The following is a 23,847-nucleotide window of genomic DNA, read 5'->3' on the forward strand; positions in this document are numbered from 1 at the left end:
TTGTAACTGATGGATAAAGTTTGCTGTGCTGAGCAGCCTCCTCCAAAGGACATGGTGAAGTAATAATGCAGAAACACAACAGGTGTAAAAACCTATCACTACCAGTATCATGGTTAAAAAAAATTAGAAGAGCCAAAGTCTTCAACCCACATTGACCAAAGCTAATGATTCATGACCCGATGCAGAACATAAAATACAGAGGCTTTCACGTAATTGGAATTCTTTGGCACAAAGACAATTATTCAAATCCTGAGTGCCTCTTCATTTCCATATTTTTGAATATTCTACTCAATAATGCAAAGAGAATAGTAAGGTAGATGAAGTTCTAAGAAAAAAAGACCCATAAAGTCCTTATTAAGAGCAGAGGGGATTAATGATAGTTAATATGAGGGCAATCAAACATTTAATGCAAAGGCCTTCCTGCAGGCAAACAGTATTTAAATGAGTCAATTAGACATTCATTATCTCCGAGCCCGTAAGTGGCTTCAGAACTGCTTCAATGTTATCGCAGGGACTAAGTCCCGCCTAAAAAGGAACTAATGAAATATTTAAAAGTTAACTACTTAGACATGGCAAATGTGTAAATATTGATTGCTCCAGGGCTGGCTACATGTTGTTGTCAAATCAGGGAATAATGTGAGATATTCTCCAGAGATTGTCCCATAAATCATAATTATTGAGTTAGTGCAACCCCTCCTCCCAATTAGTGGTATTGTTGAGACGAAATGATGAAGGGTTGGGTTAGGGGGGCGCGCAATTGTCCATCATAACATCACATCAAAGTTGACGGGCAATTCTGCATATATGGCCCCTAAATTGCACTAACAAACCACCCAAGTAAATACATACTGTACATGCAAAACAAAAATATTGAGCACAGAATAACTTGGGTATAAAAATATGCAGATATATCATTGTCAGGACCCCCTCCATTCTCTTCTTCGTTTCCTCCTCTCTTTCCCTCCCTCCATGTCTGAGTCCCCACTCATGTCATTTGCCCCAGCACACAATTACTGTGTGTGATTGCTATCAGGCGGGACGGTCGGGGAGGCTCCCAAATTAGGGCCTAAATAGGATTTCCTACATGGCGAAGGCCACAGCCCTGGACATGGTAATGAAAGCCTATACATCACAATCAGGCCGACAATCCTATTCATACTGCAACACATTACTCTCACTCCTCATAATTATAGGGGGGTGACAGACGGGCCTGTGAGGCATGGTGGAGGAGGCGAGTGGGAGGGAGGGGAAGAGAAAGAGTTAGTGGTGGAGTTGTGGCACGCGCCGGCCACTTCATTAGGTACACCTACACAACGTAATGAAAACCAGTCCAGCACAAAACTTGAAGCTTTATAGACCCGTATTTGGCAGTGGCAAACCTTTGCTGAGCAGCCCCCTGTGTTAATCTTTTTTTGAATTGCTTTCCTCACCCATTTGGATAAGTAAATTAAAATTTGTGCTTGTACTGTAGTTTTCATGCTTAGGGATTTCCTGTAATCTGTTTTTCATTTCTTTGCTGTAGAATACTTATTCTTTTGTATTTGTTCTTTTTTTACTTATTCAAAAGAAAAAACTTTTGAATGCATACAAAATGTTTTCATTCTAGCTGTGTAGCTCAATATTAGTCAATCAAGATCAATATTCAGAATAAACCACTTATACGACCATTTAGTTTGGGGTCACCCTAACAATTCTGTGTTTCCCATAAAAAGTCACGAACTATCAACCCATTTTCTAAACAATTATTGTAGAATTTGGAGGTGGGCTTTGAGTCATTGTCCTGTTGTATGGTGTGTAGGATATGGCATTGTATTGCAAAATGGACTGAAAGTCTTCCTTATTCAAAATCCCTTCTACCTTGTTCAACTTTACCACTTACCAGAACCAAAGATCGGTACATTACCTCCACCATGCTTGACACATAATGTCAGATAGTCTTCAACAAAGTAACAACTAAAATGGCAAAGTTCTGCAGTGCTGTAATTGTTGCAAATGGAGCATTCTTTGATGAGTGAAAAGTTTAAAGAAGAAACTCATTTCAAATTGAAAAACAAAAAACAAAACATGATTTCTAACCTTGTCGATGTCTTGACTATAGGGGTTGGAAAAAAATAATGGAAATACCTAACATTTTGGCATCATAAGCATCGAATATAATTGTTAAATAATGGCATGAGGAACATTCTAATGAAGTCTAGCATCTCGTATGGCCGGCACAATGACCTCAACATTATTGAGCATTTATGGTCAGTTTTAGAGGGTCAATTAAGACATCAATTTCCACCGCAATAGTCTCTAAAGGAGTTAGAGGGTGTTCTAACGAAGAATGGCTTAAAATTCCTTTGGAAACAATTCACAAGTTGGATGAATCAATACCTCAGAGAATTGAGGTTGTAATTGCTGCAAAAGGCGGACTTACACCATATTAAATTAGTTTTTGTTGTTTTTTTAAGATGTTTCCATCATTTTGTCCAACCCCTGTTTCTTTTCTATTCATTTTGAAACTTATTTGACAAATAAAAGTGTGACTTTTCATGGAGAACCAAATTGTCCGGGTGGGTGAACCTCAACTTTTGAACAATTGTGTACTTGCATATTCACATTCACAATGGTGTGCGTAATGAAGTTTCTTGTGTGTGTACATAGTCCACTGACTTTGTCTCCTTGATAAAGTCTTAGTGCGTATCCGATTTATTTGAAATTAAAGCAGAAAGTAGGTACATTATTAGCATTTTCACGGTCTGAAAAGATCCTTCCACTGCATCCTCAACCACATTTTCTATCAAACAAGTCCAAATATGTGCTCACAGACAAACTCGGTCCTTCACACAGAACGATGTGATGAGATGTGAGGGGGACAGCTTTGCGATCAATACCATGAGCAGGAATCAGCGATGGGGAGAATAAGACAATGGCCTATCAGATTGAGGTTGACTTCTACTTGTATGTGTGGCAGGCCTGTGACAATAGATTGGCTCAGAAATCCGATGGCACTCGGCGGTAGACTGAAGAAAAAAAGGGGAGACAGATGAAAAGAGAGATTGCTAATGCTCTCCAAGCAAGGCATTTTAATCTGTGACAGAGGAGGGATTTGGTGAAAGCCATTATCACACAGCGACCCCACCTCCTCTCCCCTCCTATTTCTTTTCTGATAAGCCGGCCTTATCAGTTTGCTCGAGGGGAGTGTATGTATATGTGTGCGCATCCATACTTTTGCATGTGTTTGTGTTGCAAAATGGAACATTCAAAATGTGATGCACTGGAGCTGAGCAAGCCCTGGCTGAGTCGATGTAAATCTCCTTAAGAACTCAGTCAAACAGTCACCCTGGCAAAGTGCAAAGCAACAGCCGTGACAGCGACCTAACATGACGGGACTGTTACATGCTCACTGCATAGGCCTGAACATACCAACCAGTTTGACCTTGCGCGTGTGAGCGTGCCTCACCTGCTGCTGCCAAGAAACCTTTCATCTCCTGATTACAACTTTTAGAAGAGAGATGAGACGATGATGGTGCTGGCCCACGCGGGTCAGAAGCGCTCTTTCTGCTAGACCAGGTGTGCAAGTCTGACAAGTGTGTGTGTGTGAGGTGGGCAACAAAGCAGGTGAAGAGTTGTGATAGAGCTGACTCTTCCTAATGTAATGGTTTCAGCTGTAGCAAACGTGAATAGATGTGAGCGTGTCCATACATGTCTGTCCAACTGTGTGTGCTCATACATATGTTTGCATTTGGATCTGTGTGAGTATGTGTGGGTGTGTTCTTTTGTAGCCAATACCCTTCTGCTTTGTGTGTCTGTCCAGAGTAGGCTGTCCCTTCTGTGATCAGGACAATCCATCAGTCCTTGCTGCTCATTAATCAGCAGTCTCGCACACACATACGCACGCACACCCCTGCACACACACGCACCTGGAAAAGGGATGGACAGTGAGGTCAGTTAGTTGAGTTCTTACACCACAAAAAACATTTTAGTACCAAAGAAAACGTCTTCATACAAGACGAACTCACTAATCACTGTCCCAGCCCTTGACCCTCTCGCTTAATTTCTGAACAAAAAAATATATTTTTATTTCCTAGTGCAGGCATGTGAATAAATTAGGACACCCTAAATGAAAAAATATTCTGACCAATAGGGCAGCAGGGCCATGTTACAAAGCATGATCGAAAATATTCTGACCGTTGCGTCTGTACACATCATCATACTGCAACACCCAAATTGAAATGCCATCAATAATAGGTCAATAGGAGAGCAGAATCGAGTTACTGAAGCATGAGGGAAAATATTATGACCAATAGGGCAGCAGGATCTTATGGCGCGACACTTAAAATCAGAAAGAAGGAAGTACATACGTGTCTGATGCAGTACTGTATAGTATTTTTTGCTTCTTGTAATATGAAATTTCTTTCTTAACAAGTGACAATATTTTCCCATTGAGGCTTGTCATAACCTGAAAAGTCTTTGTTGAGAAGCTCGAAAGTAGAGGTGCCACTGTATTTAGTAGTTACAAATACAGTGTGCACACATGGACAATCGGAATCATTTGGATAATTCTATTTAAAAAAAAAAAAAAGCACAGCGTTGAATTACTTGTACGATACAATTAAATTTGCCTTGCCTTCAATCAATATGCAAAATGCCTTCACCTGCCAATGGTCGAAATCTCATATGCAGCGAGCAGCAGTTCGACCCCTAACTCTTTTTCATCATCACTTGAGCAAATTTCCTCGGAAAAGTCCAATATATTGCAAGAAATATCCACCGATTCGCAATCGGATAGCGATATTACATCGGAGTCAACAATGGTGTTGCAGTTAGTTCAGCTCTTCACCTTGAGTGACGTCACAACAGTTCCAGGATGTAACGCCTGAGCCTTTATATATTTTTTCCCACGATGTACTAAAACCAATGCATCCAGCTGGATGTTAGCCTGGAACTCCAGACTCACCGCTGTTCCAGCTATAGAGTCTGTCGACTGTTCCGCAGATCCAATTCCGAGGGAGGAGAAAGCCACAGCAAACAGACAGTGGAGTGGACCAATCAGCGACGGACGGACGTGACGTTGGTAAAGCGACAAGAAACTCTAGCGCGAGGACGTAAACATACGAGGAGAGCAGAGAACGGAGAAGTTTATTTAACATGGCTAGCGCGAGGCAGACTGTTAGTTTTAGCGACTCAATGTGTTTTTGGTCATTCAAAACTGAATTTACCGCGGATAGGAACATATTTTCGGCACTCCCGTTGGCCATCTGTGTTGTTGTAGAGACGACTTCCGACGCGCAAGAGTGACATTGCTCATTAAGAACACATCACAAAAATTAACGAATCTGATTGCACGGACGATTTCGTTTGGGCTAAAGAGGCTAATAGGGAGCTGGGTCCCAGACTCTTTTGCTGGAACAGCGGTGAGTCTGGAGTTCCAGGCTAGCTAGATGTATGTTGTTATACAGATCTATTGTATCGTAATTGTTTAGAGTTTAAATATGGGTCTGGATCAGTGATTCTTAACCTGGGTTCGATCGAACCTCAGGGGTACAGTGAGTAAAGCCTGAGTTATGCTCCCGCGTTGCGGTGACGGCGCAGCGACCATGGCGTCATTCGATGGTTCTCCGGCCAGGTGACGCGTTGCTCTGTAATTCACTGCCAAGCCACTAGAGGGGTGTTGTGTTATGTTTGTACGGTTTTGGGGCATGCTTGTTGACTTCCTCTTGTCTAGTTTAACGGAGAAAATATAAACAATGCAAGATGGAATGCTTGAATGTGGATCTTCAGCTCATCAACATTGAATAAATGTTAATCCTACAAATGTTGAGGCGCAGGCGACGCAGAAGACGGTTTCGAGGCAGTCTGTCCAACTTATGATGCCACATTAAGTTCTTCTAGCCTCTGGTCAAAACCAGCTAGCTGTGGCGGCTAGCTTCAAACTGGCGTCGAGCACTGCGTCCAGCGTTTTGTCCGATGTCTGCAAAGCCCTCCAGCCCGATTGCTTGCCGTGTCCTACAACCAGCCAACGGGAAGCTAGAGCAGATTTCTGGCGTCTGTGGAATTTCCCAAACTGCGTTGGAAGCCTTGATGTTAAAGAGCATACGACACGAGAAAAAAAGTCTTAAATGGCATTATTATGTGAATCAGAATCATACTTTGAGACGATTCGACTATATACAACAATTTAGCAAAGCGCAGATGACGAGAAATTAGTCTTTTAATCTGCGGGTTAGCCACGCCTACCATTATAGGGCTTGAGCGTCCCCAACAGGTGGATGACGTCAGCGGTAGACTGGGCTCATCGGTTTTACTATTCAGCCCACTGAGGGGGAATTATTCAGAACGAGGAAAACGTGACGAAGAGAGCCGCAAAATGTCATTGTTTCAGTCTCTCTACTCCAATATTTTTACAGGATATTCTTTTTATCCAAGTATTTTTCCCCAATAGCTATATAAATGGCTTGAGAAGGACCAGTCAGCCCGTCGAGGGGGAACTATTCACAACGAGGAAAACGCGACGAAGAGAGCGGCAAAATGTCATTAGCCACGTTTACATGCTGACTTTTATTCATACCGATTCAAATCATTCCGAATGGAAATTTCACATCAGCTGTTTACATGTCACTTCATCTATTCCGATCCAGCGTTTACATGTGACTGCCTTTATTCCGAAAGGACGTTTGACAACTGCCGTCTGACATGCGCAGATTAATCAAAACAAAGTGTCACGTTGCAAAACATGTAGATCGATCGTCAGATCAGCTGCTGTTTTAACTTTTCGAGTGGAAACAAAACTTCAGAATGACACGCCGTTCATTTAAAAAGTTGTGTGGGTGCGCTGTGCGTGTGCTTGGAAGCCATGTTGCAAGTGACGTGACTTACGTCACCAAGTGACATCACCACGTCAGTACGGAGCATGTGCAGAAAGAACGCAACCAGACACCATTCCGCTTCCCTGTTTACATGATATAATTTTACTTCTAATCGGTTTGGGAAAAGGAATATTCCACCCCTGTGAATCGGAATGAAATTCCATTCGGTTTGGGCCTGTTCATTCCGAAGGAGGTGTTTATATGGAGCACATTTATTCGGTTTGAACAAATATTCCGATTGTAATTGGAATATTTGGCTCCATGTAAACGTGGCAAATGTTTCTGTCTCTTTACTTCAATATTTTTACAGGATATTCTTTTTATCCAAGTATTTTCCCCAATTGCTAAATAAATGGCATGGTCATGACAAATAACAGTCTTGTGCTGAGTGATGTTTCAAAGTCTACGAAGCAGAAAATCACACATAACTAGCCTGGATTATTTGACATGATGACCCGGTTGTCGATTGTCTTTGCGGATTGGCAAACCGCCCGGCGGAGAGCAATTTACAGTTCGTTCCCCGGAGGAGGGTGGCTGGAGTTGTTGTGCAGCTAACGTGCTGCTAATGAGCATGAGGATAGCTTTTTACATGCCTATCAATGATCAAACGTAAGTAGTCCTTTATTTAAAGGAAGTTTGTAGTGTTTACTTTGTAATCGCTGTATTCGTATTTGACATAATACAAAACAAGATGTTTACTCACTTCCTCGTAAGTCCAATGGTCCCACAGTAAATATCCATGGTGAATGGGAACCTTTTGAAACTCCAAAAAGGCGCATACGCCTCTCCCTCATACAGAATGATTTTTCTGCAGCCGTTTGGCTGGCGTGATGCGAAAAATAAATGTATTAATCCACAAAATCAGATGAATCCTTCGTCGTCATACAGCACAGTACACTGTATAGTGAAGAGGACGTCTTCTACCGTACACGTCACAGCGCACCTCCTCCTCAATGCAAGACCGAAGCCGGAAGTCACTCATTTTCATGGCGCGGGATTCAAAAAACTGAATAAATATAGCGATCGCTTCCACACACATCCAAGCGGTCCATATCATTCAGGGGCATAAAATACCGCGTGTATTATGAAATAAACATGCTTTTTCGTGTCACATGCACTTTAACGTTATCATAAAATGCACCGAGGCACTCTCAATCAGTGATGATGTATCGTGTGTGAACTGTCTGTTATTGAAAATTAAAGATCAGAACAACTCTTTTGACACCAAACCTGTGCTTTATTCTTCATATACTTGAAGTGTGACACGTAAATAAGTCACAGACTCACAGCAAACATATGTACACAATATATGATGAAGTGCACCAACCAAAAATACTACATAAGGTGATAAAAAGCTGGCAGTTTTTGGCCGACTGGGCCACCGCATGTGGCCACTTGATTCTGAACACACATTTTTTATTCAAACGCTGACCTTGCCATTTGGCAAACTTTATGATGTCTTGAAGAGACTTGCTCTTCGATGATACTCCCGTCGGCTTGGTCCATTTTTGCGTGTAGAAAAATAATGTTTTACAATGGTGGTGATTTCACGCTGAACAGGAAACAACAGTCTGAGCGAACCAATCATAGTCAATTTCCGCCACGTCATATGCATTGACGTGACGGTTTGAAAAATCAATAGGACTGTGTCAGGCTACGGCGCAGGGTCGTAAATTGGGTCTTCCTTGACGGCGCAGGTCTGACGCGGAAGTATAACTTGGCCTTAAATCTAAGGAGTTCAGCAAAGGAAGTAGTGAAGAAGTATAACAGACTGATGGGCAGCGTGGACTCAAATTTTGACCTGTTTAAAAACATGCCGTCAAAATGAGAAGAAAGCTGAACGGGAATCCGCTTAGATATTAGGTGGGATTGAATTAGATTTTATTAATTTTTTTAACTATCTAATTCCGAAGGGTTCCGTGAATGCCTATGTGAAACGTGCGGGGTTCGGTACCTTTAGCAAAGTTATGAACCACTAGTCTGGAGGAAGACTTTAAGATTGTGACTGAAGTTAAAAGAAAGCCCTCAGTTCCTTTCTTGATGTGGTACTTGGCGAGCTGTTCAAAGAATAGATGCCACGATTGGAACCACTCATGGCCTTTTTAATGGATCATCGGATCGGAGCTGAGTGAGCAGCCCGTAGAACCAGCGCACTGGCTAATTCACTATTGATCCTGCTCCATAGACCAATTTCCACTTGTGTTTGGTTTGGGACTACAGTTTCGGTCACGCTCTGTCACTCCCTCAGGGCAAGAAGAGGAGCCTGGGCTACTCTCTTATCAGTCCGAGAGCACACTTACACACCATCTTGCACTGTGCAGGACAGAGAGAGAATCGGATTGAACGGCAAGAAGAGGAGGGTTACTCACTTGTACAGAAAGGTAGAGAAGTCATTAGAGAATGGTGATGAGTTCCATCCACCAAGAGTAGAGGTAAAGCATTGGTACTCTGGAGATGCACAGAAAGGACGAGCCACCATTATTTCCCCCTGAATTTCTGTGTTGGTTCTGCAGAGCCAAGTTGAAAAGCACTGCAGGAAACAGAGAGGTAATAGAGAGCTGTCTGTGGTGCTGAAAAGAGCTTCACTATCACCTCCCCACATGAATCTATACATTAGGGTGGTGCTGGGGGTGACTTGTGTGTAACATTACTGTGAATACTAAGCCAAGTTTGGGTGCATTATTTTTAAAATGCACCACTTTCGAGCAGTATGGAAGCTCCAAAATAGTGAATCTTTCCCTAACACGGTCCTTAGATGTGGTGGAAATACTGTGTCAACTCGAAATACGAAGTAATTTGTATTTATATCTGTAAATATCTTTCACCTCCGGCACCTACACACTCATTCATGTCTACGGGGAGATTCGTAACGGGGTTGTAAAGTCCTGGGCCGGCTCTGCCTTGATTTTTATGCATCATATACTGAGGGTGTGAGGCGGCTGGGACCGGTTGGGGCGGGCAAGGGTTTGCCAATTGAACATTTAGTTTAGCAACTTTTTTGGGGTGGGTGGTAGGGGTTATTACTTGGAAATTGTTTGTGTACCTTTGTATCTCCTACATTATGGTGGACACGCTAAGATGTGAAAAGCTGCTTGGTCATGAATGATATGTAAAATATTGCCATGCCCTCGCAATATGTCCCTTCTGTACAACATTGTCCTTACTCTACTGCATTCTTTTAAACACAATTTGTGTTACTTAGTGTGCTATGGCCTAAACATCTGAAAACGCACATGCAGCGGTTCAAGGTTCAAATCTTTGGTCCCCATTTCCGTTCTTCCTTCCTCCAGCCATTGCTGCTGTCTCTACGACCCCCAAACACACCTTCTCTCCTCTTTATCTACCCACCTCTCACTCTCCATTTACACAGAATCCCCCCAACCCTGTCTTTCCCCTCCTTTCTTGCAGTAGCAACATTCCCTGGACTAATTGCAAACCTGTCAGCAGGTAAATGCTTGAAGACCACTGTGTGACAGTCACGCCTGCCGACCCCCAGGTTGCCACTGACAGTCATTGTGGGTCAGGACAGGACTCGGCAGTCGGGGTGTGTGTGCGTGTGTGTGTAAACGTGGCCTCTCAGCTTGAATAGTGAGACTCCAACTGTCTGCGGGTGTGTGACGCTCCCATTATGCCGCTAAAGGAAAAAGTAGACAGCCACAGAACAGCTGGGTAATGCACTGTCTGAGTGACAATACACTCTACCTCTCACCCACTCTGCTTCTCACCTCGTCTGCGGGCCTATGACAGCGCCACATTGATACTGTCAGGTTAGGGGGCGGCTAGTGTGACATGTCAGCGCTCACACACACACATGAAAGCAAAGCACAGGTGTGAGGGAGTGCATGCTCAGTGTGATGAATGATGGATTGCTTCAAATGGGAGGGCAGCGATCGTATTTTTCTGTCTGGCTCCATCACTTGTTATTTTTAAACCTTCCCCTCCTATAAATGAATAAAGTGATGCATTTACCTTCCAAGCCTGTTTGTTTTCTTGTTCAGCAGCGCTTTACTCTAATATCTGCCTTGATAACCAGGCTCAGCTAATTAAAGCGGTCTGTTGACAGTTGTGAGCCTGACCCTTAGCAGGGCTCTCCCCCGGGGGTCGTGTTAGCATGCTAATGCTAATCCCCGGTGACGGGGGACAGGGCAGGGCTGTCCCCTGCAGCCGCTCTGCTCTTGTGACCACGGGATGTGTCAGGACAGGCACAGTGATGTGCTAACATGGAGACGTCCCTATGTGCATGTCACAAGTCTGTAATTAGAAAAGAGGCAAGCTCGAGGGGACAGCTGTTGTCGCAGCACTCAGTCCGCATTCTCGACACGGCTCCGTAAAAGAGCAATCGGCGCCTAAAATGGGCTCATAAAAGAGCAACTGGTTCACATGCTTTGATGCACCGATTTGCCTGATGCAAGCTTGAGGTTATGTTGGATGTGACTGTATTCATGGGGGGACTCGGTGACACAAAGCTGCATCAGACACGATTGCAGTGATTTGGGATGAATTATTGACAATGGGGTGTATAATTATCGCTGATTTTACAGTTTCATTGCACTAAATGTTTATATTGTCACCACTACATGTAGTATGCTCACTTTGCTTGGATTTCACGAATCCCTCATTGTTGGGTTGAAGAGTAAATAATTATTCCTAAAAGTAAGCCTACTGGTTCTGGCTAAACAATTTGGCTCTGAACTATTTAAGTATTTATATTAATTATATGCTTTAACTCTTTAATGCGTCGAAACTAATCAGACGGAATTAAAGTGCCTGTGACACGAAAAAGCGTGTTTATTTCATAATACACGCGGTATTTTATGCCCCTGAATGATGTGGACCGCTTGGATGTGTGTGGAAGCGATCACTATATTTATTTAGTTTTTTGAATCCCGCGCCATGAAAATGAGTGACTTCCGGCTTCGGTCTTGCATTGAGGAGGAGGGCACTGTGACGTGTACGGTAGAAGATGTCCTCTTCACTATACAGTGTACTGTTGTGTATGAGGACGAAGGATTCAGCTGATTTTGCGGATTAATACGTTTATTTTTCGCATCACGCCAGCCAAACGGCTGCAGAAAAATCATTCTGTGTGCGGGAGAGGCGTATGCGCCTTTTTGGAGTTTCAAAAGGTTCCCATTCACCGTGGATATTTACTGTGGGACCATTGGACTTACGAGGAAGTGAGTAAACAACTTGTTTTGTATTATGTCAAATACGAATACAGTGATTACAAAGTAAACACTACAAAATTCCTTTAAATAAAGGACTACTTAGGTTTGATCATTGATAGGCATGTAAAAAGCTCTCCTCATGCTCATTAGCAGTTAGCTGTTAGCACGTTAGCTGCACAACAACTCCAGCCACCCTCCTCCCGGGAACGAACTGTAAATTGCTCTCCGCCGGGCGGTTTGCCGATCCGCGAAGACATTCGACAACCGGGTCGTCATGTCAAATAATCCAGGCTAGTTACGTGTGATTTTCCACTTCGAAGACTTTGAAACATCCCTCGGTTCGGGTTAGCATGTCGGCTAGCTGTCACTCCTTCTGGTTTGTTTACATTCTCCGAAGCCGGGGAAGGGAAATAACATATGTCCGATTTAGGTGTCATAAAATATCGTTCGGGAGGTGCGACAGTAAAGGTGAAGTCGACAGTTTTGACCATTATGGAGTAATTTTGCCATGTCATCTTGAATAAATGGATTTTTATTATTTCATATTCCATTTAGCACAAGATTGTTATTTGTCATGACCATGCCATTTATTTAGCAATTGGGGAAAATACTTGGATAAAAAGAATATCCTGTAAAAATATGGAAGTAAAGGGACAGAAACAATGACATTTTGTCGCTCTCTTCGTCGCGTTTTCCTCATTGTGAATAGTTCCCCCTCGACGGGCTGACTGGTCCTTCTCAAGCCATTTATATAGCTATTGGGGAAAAATACTTGGATAAAAAGAATATCCTGTAAAAATATTGGAGTAGAGAGACTGAAACAATGGCATTTTGCGGCTCTCTTCGTCGCGTTTTCCTCGTTCTGAACAATTCCCCCTCAATGGGCTGAATTGTAAAACCGATGAGCCCAGTCTACCGCTGACGTCATCCACCTGTTGGGGACGCTAAAGCCCTGTAATGGTAGGCGTGGCTAACCGGCAGATTAAAAGACTAATTTCTCGTCATCTGCGCTTTGCTAAATTGTTGTATATAGTCGAATCGTCTCAAAATATGATTCTAATTCACATAATAATGCCATTTAAGACTTTTTTTCTGGTGTCATATGCTCTTTAAGGATACTTAATTTGTACCTGTGAGTAGATTTGTTTTTCAGGTAGAGTGATTGCATTTTGGTATTACAACAAACCATACAACAAACCATACATCTAACCTTAATTCTAATAACAATAAACAAATAATAAGACAAAAGTGCTCGGCGTTCCATCAACATAGCATTGTAAAAACAACAATCAGATCTGACTGGACAGTATTGATTCCACAGGCATTTAGTTTTGGTATAGTCACTGTGCTTGTGAATTTCACAAGGACTTCAAATTTTGAAATGATAATAATCACAATGATGATCCAAAGACTAATACTGTATTGTTTTTCATTGACAGTGAAGAGTGCTGAATTGTGAACAAAAATAATTTATTACATTTCAAAGGTCTCATTTAGATGTGAGGTTTATGGTAGTATTACATGAGTTCAAGTGTTTAGGATATTTCAATGCTTCTTGAGTGTCAGTTTAGACAAGATAATATGATAAGGTAAGCTTTTTAATCTCTTTAAAAGGGAAATATTAATCGTTTTCAGCTGCATGATCAAAAATGCAGAATTACTATTTATTTTAATAAATAGCATGACGGCCAGAAAGCACATTCATATAAGAAGCTCATTATACAGAGCGGAAACCTATGGTAACTAATTTCCAAGCATGAATTAACGGATAGGCTCCAGAAATGTAGTTTTTGTGTAAACCTAATGATAATTTACAATTAAAGAAACAACCATCACACAAAGCACATTTGTATCGTTTTATTGACAGATAGCTCGTTCAAATCTTCAAAAGTGCTTTTAGTGACAAAATAATTTACAGATATATAATTGAGAAACATGGCGTGAGCAATGCTTACCACCACATAGCTCGAGTTGAACATCAATATAGTGATACTTCTACATACGAATTTAATTCGTTTCAGGACCTGGTTTGTAAATCGAAATAGTCGTAGTTCGGGCGGCATTTTCCCATAAGAATAATAATAATTCGATTAATTTGTTCCACAGCCCAAAAGCATACACGAAATCCTTAATAAATACTGCTGGTACAATTACGAATAACAATTGCACATAACAAAACAAATAAATTATAAATACAAATCAGAATAATGATACAATAATAAAAATAAAACGAATTGGGTTCTAATGTGGCAGTTGTGTTTTGCATGCTGTTCCTTAACGACCATGTGACTGATGAGAGAGAGAGAGGTACAATAGAGGGGGAAGTTTTTGCCTTTTTTCATGTTGTTGTTGGCGTCGGCTACAGCGGATAGTAACCATGGTGTGTTGCACAAGTTCTAAAATAAATGATTAAAAATCTGACGAAGCTGGCGACTTCCTTGCCGATGTTACAATACTGATTGTAGGATCCACAACGCTAAAAAGCCTTCAGCCCGACGATCTCCTCGCTCCGTCCCCCTCGAGCCCGCCGGTCAGCGGTTGCCTGGCACGGCCAGACTGTTCTCCCTGTGTTTTTCAAACACTGAGAGTATAGTCTGGGACCCAGCCCATTAACGGCCTCTCGTGCAAGTACAAAATCAATCGACAAATCAGATTCGTTTATTTGCGTGACATGTTCTTAACGAGCAACGTCACTCTTCCGCGTCGGAAGTCGTCTCCACAACAACACAGATGGCGAACAGGAAAGCCGAGAATATGTTCCAAACCACAGTAAAATCAGTTTTAAATGATCAAAAACACATCGACACAAGTCATTGACAACAGTCTGTCTCGCGCTAGCCATGTTGAATAAACTCCGCTCTCCTCGTATGTTTACTTCTGCGCGCAAGTCCCTCGTCCCGCCCGTCGCTGATTGGTCCACTCCGCTGTCTGCTTGCTGTGGCTTGTTCCGCCCTGGAACTTTTATCCGCTTGATGGTGGCCAGACTCAATAGCTGGAACAGCGGTGAGTCTGGAGTACCAGGCTAGGTCAGCGGGTAAATAAAACTCTCCCACCGCTTTCTTGAGTTCATTACTTTAATCTGACAAAAGGCGTCAACAAAAGAGCAAACTGAGAGTTGCAAAAACACATAAAGAAAGATGCTAATCCAAACAGGAAGAGAGAAAGAAAGAGACGTCAAAAACTGTTCAGGCCCTACTTATTGCCTTCATGCCAACTGACTAGCACACCGAGCCACTTCCTCATATATCGTACGACATGACGTCACAAGCCCGTCACCACGAAATCAATAAACAAATCACTACTTGTTTTATAGAACCAAATAAATTAATAAATATAAATAATAAAAATAAATAATTATCCAAACGTTATTTTAGGCACCTACACTGATAATTATAATAATAAATCGGAAATAAAAAAGCGTTTTTATTGTCACTTATAAAGTGGATGGACAAACTATTCCACAAAGGGCCGCTGTAGGTGCGAGTTTTTATTCATACCCATTCAGCAGACATCTTTATACCAATCTGGTTTTTTACAAGTGCAGTCAGTGGATTGCAGGCAGGTGTTTCTTGTTTCTGCTGAAACTTCATTGTTTAAACTGTCTGTGCTGGATCGGTTTGAACAGGGACCACCACCCACTGCGGCCTTCGAGGACCGGTTTGCCAACACCTGTCATAGAGACTGGCGAATGGAGGGTCGGAAGAGACCAGCCATGTTGTCGAGCTAGTTCACTCACACGTGCACCACGCTCATATTTTTCTATCAATTCCTTCTTAATTCTTAAGCCCATAAGCTTTTTCCTTTTTTCACCACCTGCACTAACCTTCTTGGGACCCATCTTGATTTCTCTCATAAGAAAATCCGCCTTGCATTCGTCTTGAGGGAAAACAAAGAAATTGCGACATGGTCATAAATCATCATATTTCGAGCATATGTCATATTTCGAGACAATTGACGAGTCAAATTTTAGGTTGGATGTCGAAAGGATCGTATGTCAATGCGATCGTATGTTGAGGTACTACTATATCTTTTTTTACACTACTGTTGTGATGTGAGTTAATATTAGCAGATATCGTGCGTTTCGTCCAATCATGTTATACTGTCATAAAATGTTTATCATATTAACACTAGACTCAACTTCGTTTACATTATGAGCAAGGGCGTAGGTTTGCATAGGGACGGAAGGGACAAAACATTACCAACTTTTCAGGATGCTCAAATTGTCCCTACCAACTTTTAAGAAACCTTATATGCATTATATAATGACTTCAGTTATATAGGTCATTTACACTGTCTTCCCGTATGTTTTAAATATTGTAATTGACCCAACCATTATTAAGTGAATTATTTTCATTATGTTCAGACTTACATGTACCTCTTTTCACTTGCTGAACGTGACGGTCCAACTACACCCCCCCCCCACCCCCCACCCCGGAACTCACATTTCATTGGCTGATAATTACCCCCCCCCCACACACACACACACATATTATATATTTGAGATATTCGGGATATTCAAAGTTTTTTTTTCAGTCAGCAGCAGCCACTTTGAGAAATATAAAAAGACGTCAATGTTGTGGAAGTGGAGAACACACAACAAATTTTGCTGCTGAAAGTCCGACCTGCATTAGAGTTAGCATAACATTAAACTGTGTGAACTTGCTAACCTGCGAAACTCGAGTATGAAGCTCCTTAGAGAGAAGTGTCCACCTGTATATGTTTTCTACTGTTATTGTTAAATTAACTGTTAGAAATGTAGTGAACCGAGGTTTTACCCGTTCTCCCCAATTTGACTTTTTTAAAAATTCATGTGGTCTTAAAGCAGCTTAGGTGTGCTTGTGGACAAAAGCAGTAGTGTTTTACCTGAAGGATAGCTCAATTTTATTTATTTTTGTAATTCCGTGACAAAGAAGTTTTTTCAGTTATATTTAATATCTTTATTTAGACACTGTTGGATAATTTTAAAACAAAAGTTCATTTTTTTAAATTCCTGGATAGTTAAAAGATTATTAACAAGCTTGTATTCATTGTGTATGTTGGTATAATTTATGTTCATATAATGCAATATAAATTTGCTCATAAAATCCGGACATTTTTTCCTAAGTTTTCAAAAATGTTTCTTCAGTAGTTTTTGAAAACAAAGGTTTGAATTGAACGGTGTAGGCTGAACCAATACACAGAAAAGTTAGTATAACTCAATACAGATTTATTTTGCATTGATCATTATGAACTTCCCGTCCCGAGCAAAAAGCGCACATGCAGGTTATGCCATTTCGCTCCTACCAATGTTGAGATCAAACCTACGCCCTTGATTATGAGTTTATATGTGTATGTGTGTTTGGTGGGGGCTTACACCATTCTGTCAGTCTATTGGCTCTTCTCCCCTCCAAGGGAAGGTCAAGGACATATGCATATTCATGAAGGAGCCTGGCATAGGATCGATGGCTTTTAATTGTTATCCCTTAGTTGGTGCAGGGATGTGCCAGTGTCTATTGATCTGTTTGAACAGAGGCCACTCACAGTGCACAACTACAAGACCTTTACCTGACTGAACACCAATAGACCAGAGGGAGGAGGGGCGCTTGTGATTAGACATTTGACACACGGAAAACCACAAGCGAGAGAAGGTCTCATGGGGCTTAGAGGTTGATAGACAAACACAGAGGTGACATTATAAGTGGTAAAGAAAAAGAGTTCAACATTACTTCCTAACGTAGTAATGCATACATATCTCTTAACTAGCTAACACTGTATTAACTTGCTTTGAAAAATGCATATAGCACTGTGCACTGACACATTTATGATTTGTTCATCATCAGCTCTCCCATGTATCCTCCTGTAAGGGTGGTTTCCTTCAGATGTTTCTATCTTAGGCTCTTTTATTGTTTTGTTTTTCTGATTACTGAATTTGTATTAAAATGTCAAAGACAAGCCTTGCAGATAGATGGTAATAAAATAATGGAAAGAATAACAGAATGTTGGCGACAAACTAGACAAGAGAAAAAGATTGTGACAGTCATCCGTTTGGGACTCGGACTGTTGAATGAGCGCAGTCTGGCTTGTCAAATCTCTGCTAACAGTGAATAGGCGTATCTGCGCAGAGCATAGAAGGGTGTCATGGACTGTGGTTTCATGGTTCAGGATAAGGCTGGATAAAGCCATTGGATGGATGACACGCATCGAGTTTTCTCTCTAACACTTTGTATTTTTGCACTTTTGCGACTTTAGCCTAAAAAAAACTTTCAATTCAATCCATTTGGCTATCTGGAAAAAGAGGCAACAAAAGAATTTAATTAGAACATATCCACTCAGCTCTGAACAAGTTGATGGCAGTGACATTTTTGGGTGTGTGCGTGTGTCAGCTGCTGAAATGACTTTCACAGAAACCCCACACATTGTAACATCTCCATTAACAATTGCAAATCTCCTATATCAAATTTAGGATATATTTGTCTGTGCCTAGACTGACCTGTGAGGAGCAGCACTGTGCCATAATGCATTGACAGTGCCAAAAAATATTAAGAGTAGAGGAGCACTCTGAGAGAGCAGACTTACGCCAAAGCTGCCAAATTCAAAGCATTACCTTATTTCTGAACTTTGTGACCTTTGACCCTTTCCATTCTCATTCATCATATCACTCACCCTACAAATTTGAGTTAAACAGGCTAATCCATTATCAAGTTATTGTGAAATGCCTTTTCTAACCTCTGCCACCTTTGACCTCATGACCCCAAAATTTATTCACTTCTTCCATTTTATGTTAAAAACATATCCTGCAAGTTTGATAATAATCATTTTATTCGTTATTGAGTTATCTTGAACATAAACAAAAATACGGGACTGAATAGATAACCTTCAACTACTGTAGGTGTCACCTACTGGCAGAGGTAAAGAAGCAATACTCGTAGTAGTAGTCATAGTTGGTTAGTAACGCTTTAGATTTACTCCGTTACATTTGCCTGAGTAACTTTTTGAGAAAAATATACTTCTAAGAGTAGTTTCACAATACCATACATTTTACTTTTGCTTGAGTAGATTTGTTAAGAAGAAACACTACTCTTACTCAACTACTTTGGGTTACACTTCAGTCATTACATTTTTTCCTCTTTAGTTTACGTATAAGGGTTAGGGATTTTACTTTTTTTTTGTCAGAGATGCCCACAGTGGCTAACCAATACAAGCTTGCAGTCAGAAGTCCTATGATCGCACTGACCTGTTTAATCATGTGGCATTTTAAAGCACCCTAAAAAAACTAACTATTTGACATAGAGCGCTGCTGTCCAAATTTCTCGAAACAGCGGATTTCAACCTCTTTACCAGTTTTTGTTTGGCACTGATTGACCACGGAAAACCAGAGATTCGATTGTTATGATTTCATGATAGGAAATATGTTTTCTCCACTAGAAGGCACTCATGCTCTTTGGACGTGTGATGTTTCATTTCTGTTGATTTTTCTAGTAGGAATTACATTATTTGTGTGTATTCTTGTGTCTTAATTATAGCTTATGGTACAGTATAATAGTAACAGTTCATATACAGTGTATCACAAAAGTGAGTACATTTCTTCAGATATTTAAGTATATCTTTTCATGGGACAACACTGACAAAATGACACTTTGACACAATGAAAAGTAGTCTGTGTACAGCTTATATAATAGAGATAATTTATTTTCCCATCAAAATATAGCCATTAATATCTAAACCCCTGGCAACAAAAGTGAGTACACCGCATGGGAACTACGTACATACGTAAATGTCCAAATTGAGTACTGCTCGTCATTTTCCCTCTAAAATGTCATGTGACTCATTACAGGAGTGCTGTCAGCATTGCTGCAGAGATTGAAGAGCTGGGGGGGTCAGCCTGTTAGTGCTCAAATCATACACCGCAGTCTACAGCAAATTGGTATGCATCGCTGTCACCTCAGGAGGAAGCCTCTTCTGAAGACGGTACACAAGAAAGCCCGCAAACAGTTTGCTGAAGACATGTCAACAAAGCACATGGATTATTGGAACCATGTCCTATGGTCTGATGAGAAGGGCGGGCTATGCCATTGTTAAAAAAAAAAAAAAAAAATCAGCCATTGTAATCAGTTACACTTTATCTGATTATTCATTTCACTAAATACTTTTTTACATCTACTTGAGTACATTATTTGGATGACTACTTGTATTTTTATTTGAGCTATATTATTTTGAAGTTACGCAACTCTTACATGAGTAAAATCTTTGGCTACTCTATCCGCCTCTGGTAGTAGTAGTAGTAGTAGTAGTAGTAGTAGCAGTAGTAGTAGTATTAGACGAAGAACTACAATAATTGAGGCTAGCTGTTAGCTCATCTTGTCATCACTTTGTGATGCAATACTCTTCTTCTTATCAATTTTATTGTGATGAAAGACTTGTGAGACATTATATAAATATGAAACACAACCAGTTGCTCTTCTATTTGTGTTTGGAAACAAAGTGAGTGAGGATAAACTTTCAGAGAGATTTGTCAATAGGGTCTTTGATGACTTCAGAAGTGAAGAAAATGCTCACAATCTACATAACCAACTTTGTTGTAAACTTTGTTGTTCTGTTTGGGTAATAGAGGTAAGATCGGGCCTAAAACATAAAACCCGACCCTTGATTTGCAGGCCTGCGTCCGGAACCGAAAATTTTGTTTTATTTGTGAGGAATCAGGAGAAGGAGGAAAAGCAGGGATGCGTCAATCAGACCTGCCAGTCTTTCTGCTATTGTACGAGAGTAAAGCGCCACATTCGTTACATTCAGCGAAGCCGACACAGGTTTCTGTAGCATCTTCAACAATCAATTTGAAGCCTATCCACACTCCACTCCTACCGGTGGGTGTCTGTGTTTTCAATTCCCCTGTCTTTAGTTTATTTTTAACTTCTTTTTGCTCCATATCAAAATACCGGGTCAAAAATATGTAATGGATGCTGAGGAGAAGGTAAAAAGAGGGCGGGGCCACAGCGTTGAGGTGCGCAGGGCAGGCTCTGCGGCTCCTGTTTGCAATTACCATACAGCGCTTTCTCTGTTTTATCCAAATTTATTTCATAACAAGTATTCCTTATTTTTAGGATACATAACATATATATAATAGCCCTGGATGGGGAAGAAGGGGAGGAGTCGGTATTGACTTATCCACTTTATTGTGGCAACAATAATAAAGAAAAACAATGACAAAATAACAGCGGGCTGCCGCAACACGATCGGGCTTAAGATCTTACCTCAATTGGGTACCTAGCTTTTTGATGGCAGTGACATTATTTCTTCCAGTGGCTGTGCTCAAAAAGTAAAAGACGTGGACTAAGGATGGGGTCTAATGGAGTTGTTCAACTAGACTATAGGCCTTAGAGTCCTGATGCTCCCGGTCTTGCTTTATGGATGCAAAACCTTGACATTAATGATCCTTTGATACTGATGCGATGCCTTTGGGCCATGTTTTCATACCCGGAGTGAATCTAAACCAATGTGAGACAGGAAGAACAAGACAGGAAGAGACACTAGTTTGCTCAACAGTAAACATGCAAACTAAGAACTTCATGCTGTCCTCACCGTCAAATGGTGTTAGACCACGGAACAGTTTAAAAATTCCATCTTAAATGGTTTTGATTGCTTGGGTGATTTTGATGTGGAACTAGGGCTGGGCGATATGGCCTTAAGCACGTATCACGGCAAATTGAGCAGATTTACCTCGATAACGATAAATGACGATAAATTCGCCCAAGCGGACTGTTCTATAATATGAAAATCTAAATCAATGCATGAAATACAGATTAACTGTTTGTTGATTTATTTACCAGCTTTCAATTTAATATATTTAACAATTGTACATGCAGTCTAAACATTGAGTATACAAAAGTTTATTGTAAACGATAAGAATTCAAGTTTGAACATTTATAACAGCTTGTATGGCATGAACAATGTACATTGTTAAAATCAATATGCCTGTGCAAACATGTCATTGTAACACAAATGACTTACAGCTTGAACAGTACACTTCAAAGAGACAACTTATTGTTAATGGCTGCTGTGACATGATTACTTAACACGAGTGTTTACTTCAAGGTTTCAGGTTTTTTTTTTTGCCCAGTGCATTTTTTAATACATGCAAGCACACATGAACCCCCACACAGACACACACACATTAAAGCTGCATTGATCTAATGACACGAATTAAGCACATACAGAAAAATAGCTGGGGCCATTAAACGGTCATATTATAATTTTCACTGTTGGATTGTACTTTATGCTGAATGCTTTACCATGACAAAAGCTATCAGAGAAATCACACACAGACAGAGATACAAAATAACGTGACATACTAATTGCTAGATGCAGTCCGTGCCCAATCCACTCATTAAGTTCATCTGTTTCGACAAGGTTAGAGCCGCTCTCCGACTCCATCACGTTCATTTGTAGCGTTAACCGCTAGCGTTAGACTGTGACTCGGCTACAAGTAGAAAGCATTGAAAGCATCCTCTTTGGAAATCGTGAGAACAAGGGAGGACAGCGGGTGAAAGCCCGTCTGGATGCAACCAAGAGTCTATTTAATGTCAGGTGAAAGTTTGGCGAACCTCCCTTAAGCCACACTCCATCACGTTTGCTTGTAGCGTTAGCCGCTAGCGTTAGCCACTAGTGTTAGCCACTAGCGTTAACCTGTGGCACCTGTCAGCGGCTTTCGTACATAAAACACAAACTAGAAGGCTATCAAGCGATCACCGTGAAAGAAACGCCGAACCGTACTAATGCAATGCAATGCTTGAAGCATGAAGGTGGAAATACATAATACAAATACAAATAAATGTGCACAAACTCACCGGCGGTGTGTGTCTCTTACAGCAACGTGACCGTGAATTACCGCGATGCCGACCCGCTTAAATGCACATCCACACCCCTTTCCCGATTGACAGTGGATTAACCCTTTCGGACAAGATCGTAGATGACGCACAATTTAAACACGCTTAACCTAGCGAACGGAACAACAACTATGATCGGGGATTGCCACGAGTTAACTTTCGGCTAACGTCGCCAGCTTATACTGTTCATTCCACAACAATTGGTATCTCTGCTTTGACAAAGTCATCAGTCATCTATCCAAAAATCACACTTACTTTTTGGCAAATCCTTGATCATAAGCAGACCGGTTAAGGAAGCAGGCATCTTCAAAGTGTTTGCAGCAGACAAGATGGCGTGAAATTCATTCGCTTCGTGCGAACGAAAGATGTCCATTTACGTGCCCTGCTATCCTTTGGCCACTCATACAACTTTTCGTTTGAGTGAGAACAAAACATCGCCACACACCGCCGTGGCATCTTACCGAGAAGCAATGCAACAAACAATACTGTTCTATGGCGGACTTCCCTCGCACTTCCCGGTGTGACGTAATTTCCGAAGATTGCCAAAGAAAAGCATTTTCGTTGTCAAGGGCGTTGCTATGAATCAACAAAGAAACAAACAAAGAATCTGGAAGGGTTGCGTTAAAAAAATAATGAAAATATGCTTATAATTGTTTGGCCATTGATATTATTAAAAAACATGGTTGGACAACCTTAGTTCACATTTCCGCTTTAATGTTGGGTGAAAATATGGCGAACCACCCTTAAGCCACACTCCATCATGTTTGCTTGTAGCGTTACCCGCTAGCGTTAGCCTATCGGGCTCTTCTTTGTTTGGTTTCCCGATAACCACGTGACTCCATACGTAAGCACACTGTCTGCTTTCATAAAGGGGAATGAACATAGCCGAACAACACAGAGTTATAGCGGGATGAAAAGACTGTATTTTCTTGTTTTATTAAATTACAGAATTTACCGTCATGGTCAAAA

General features: G+C 41.1%; 1 long non-coding RNA gene across 1 annotated transcript; it reads right to left on the reverse strand.

Annotated features, from left to right (window-relative positions):
* Window positions 1-1,937: 1,937 nt before the first annotated feature.
* On the reverse strand, window positions 1,938-23,553 carry LOC130919284 (uncharacterized). The gene is made up of 4 exons (XR_009063935.1): window positions 23,134-23,553; window positions 9,221-9,381; window positions 3,775-3,905; window positions 1,938-3,005 (listed from the first exon to the last, which is right to left on the reverse strand). It is a non-coding gene; the product is annotated as an uncharacterized LOC130919284 (long non-coding RNA).
* Window positions 23,554-23,847: the final 294 nt, after the last annotated feature.

The sequence above is a fragment of the Corythoichthys intestinalis genome, chromosome 7 (genome assembly GCF_030265065.1).
Source record: "Corythoichthys intestinalis isolate RoL2023-P3 chromosome 7, ASM3026506v1, whole genome shotgun sequence".
Classification (NCBI taxonomy): domain Eukaryota; kingdom Metazoa; phylum Chordata; class Actinopteri; order Syngnathiformes; family Syngnathidae; genus Corythoichthys; species Corythoichthys intestinalis.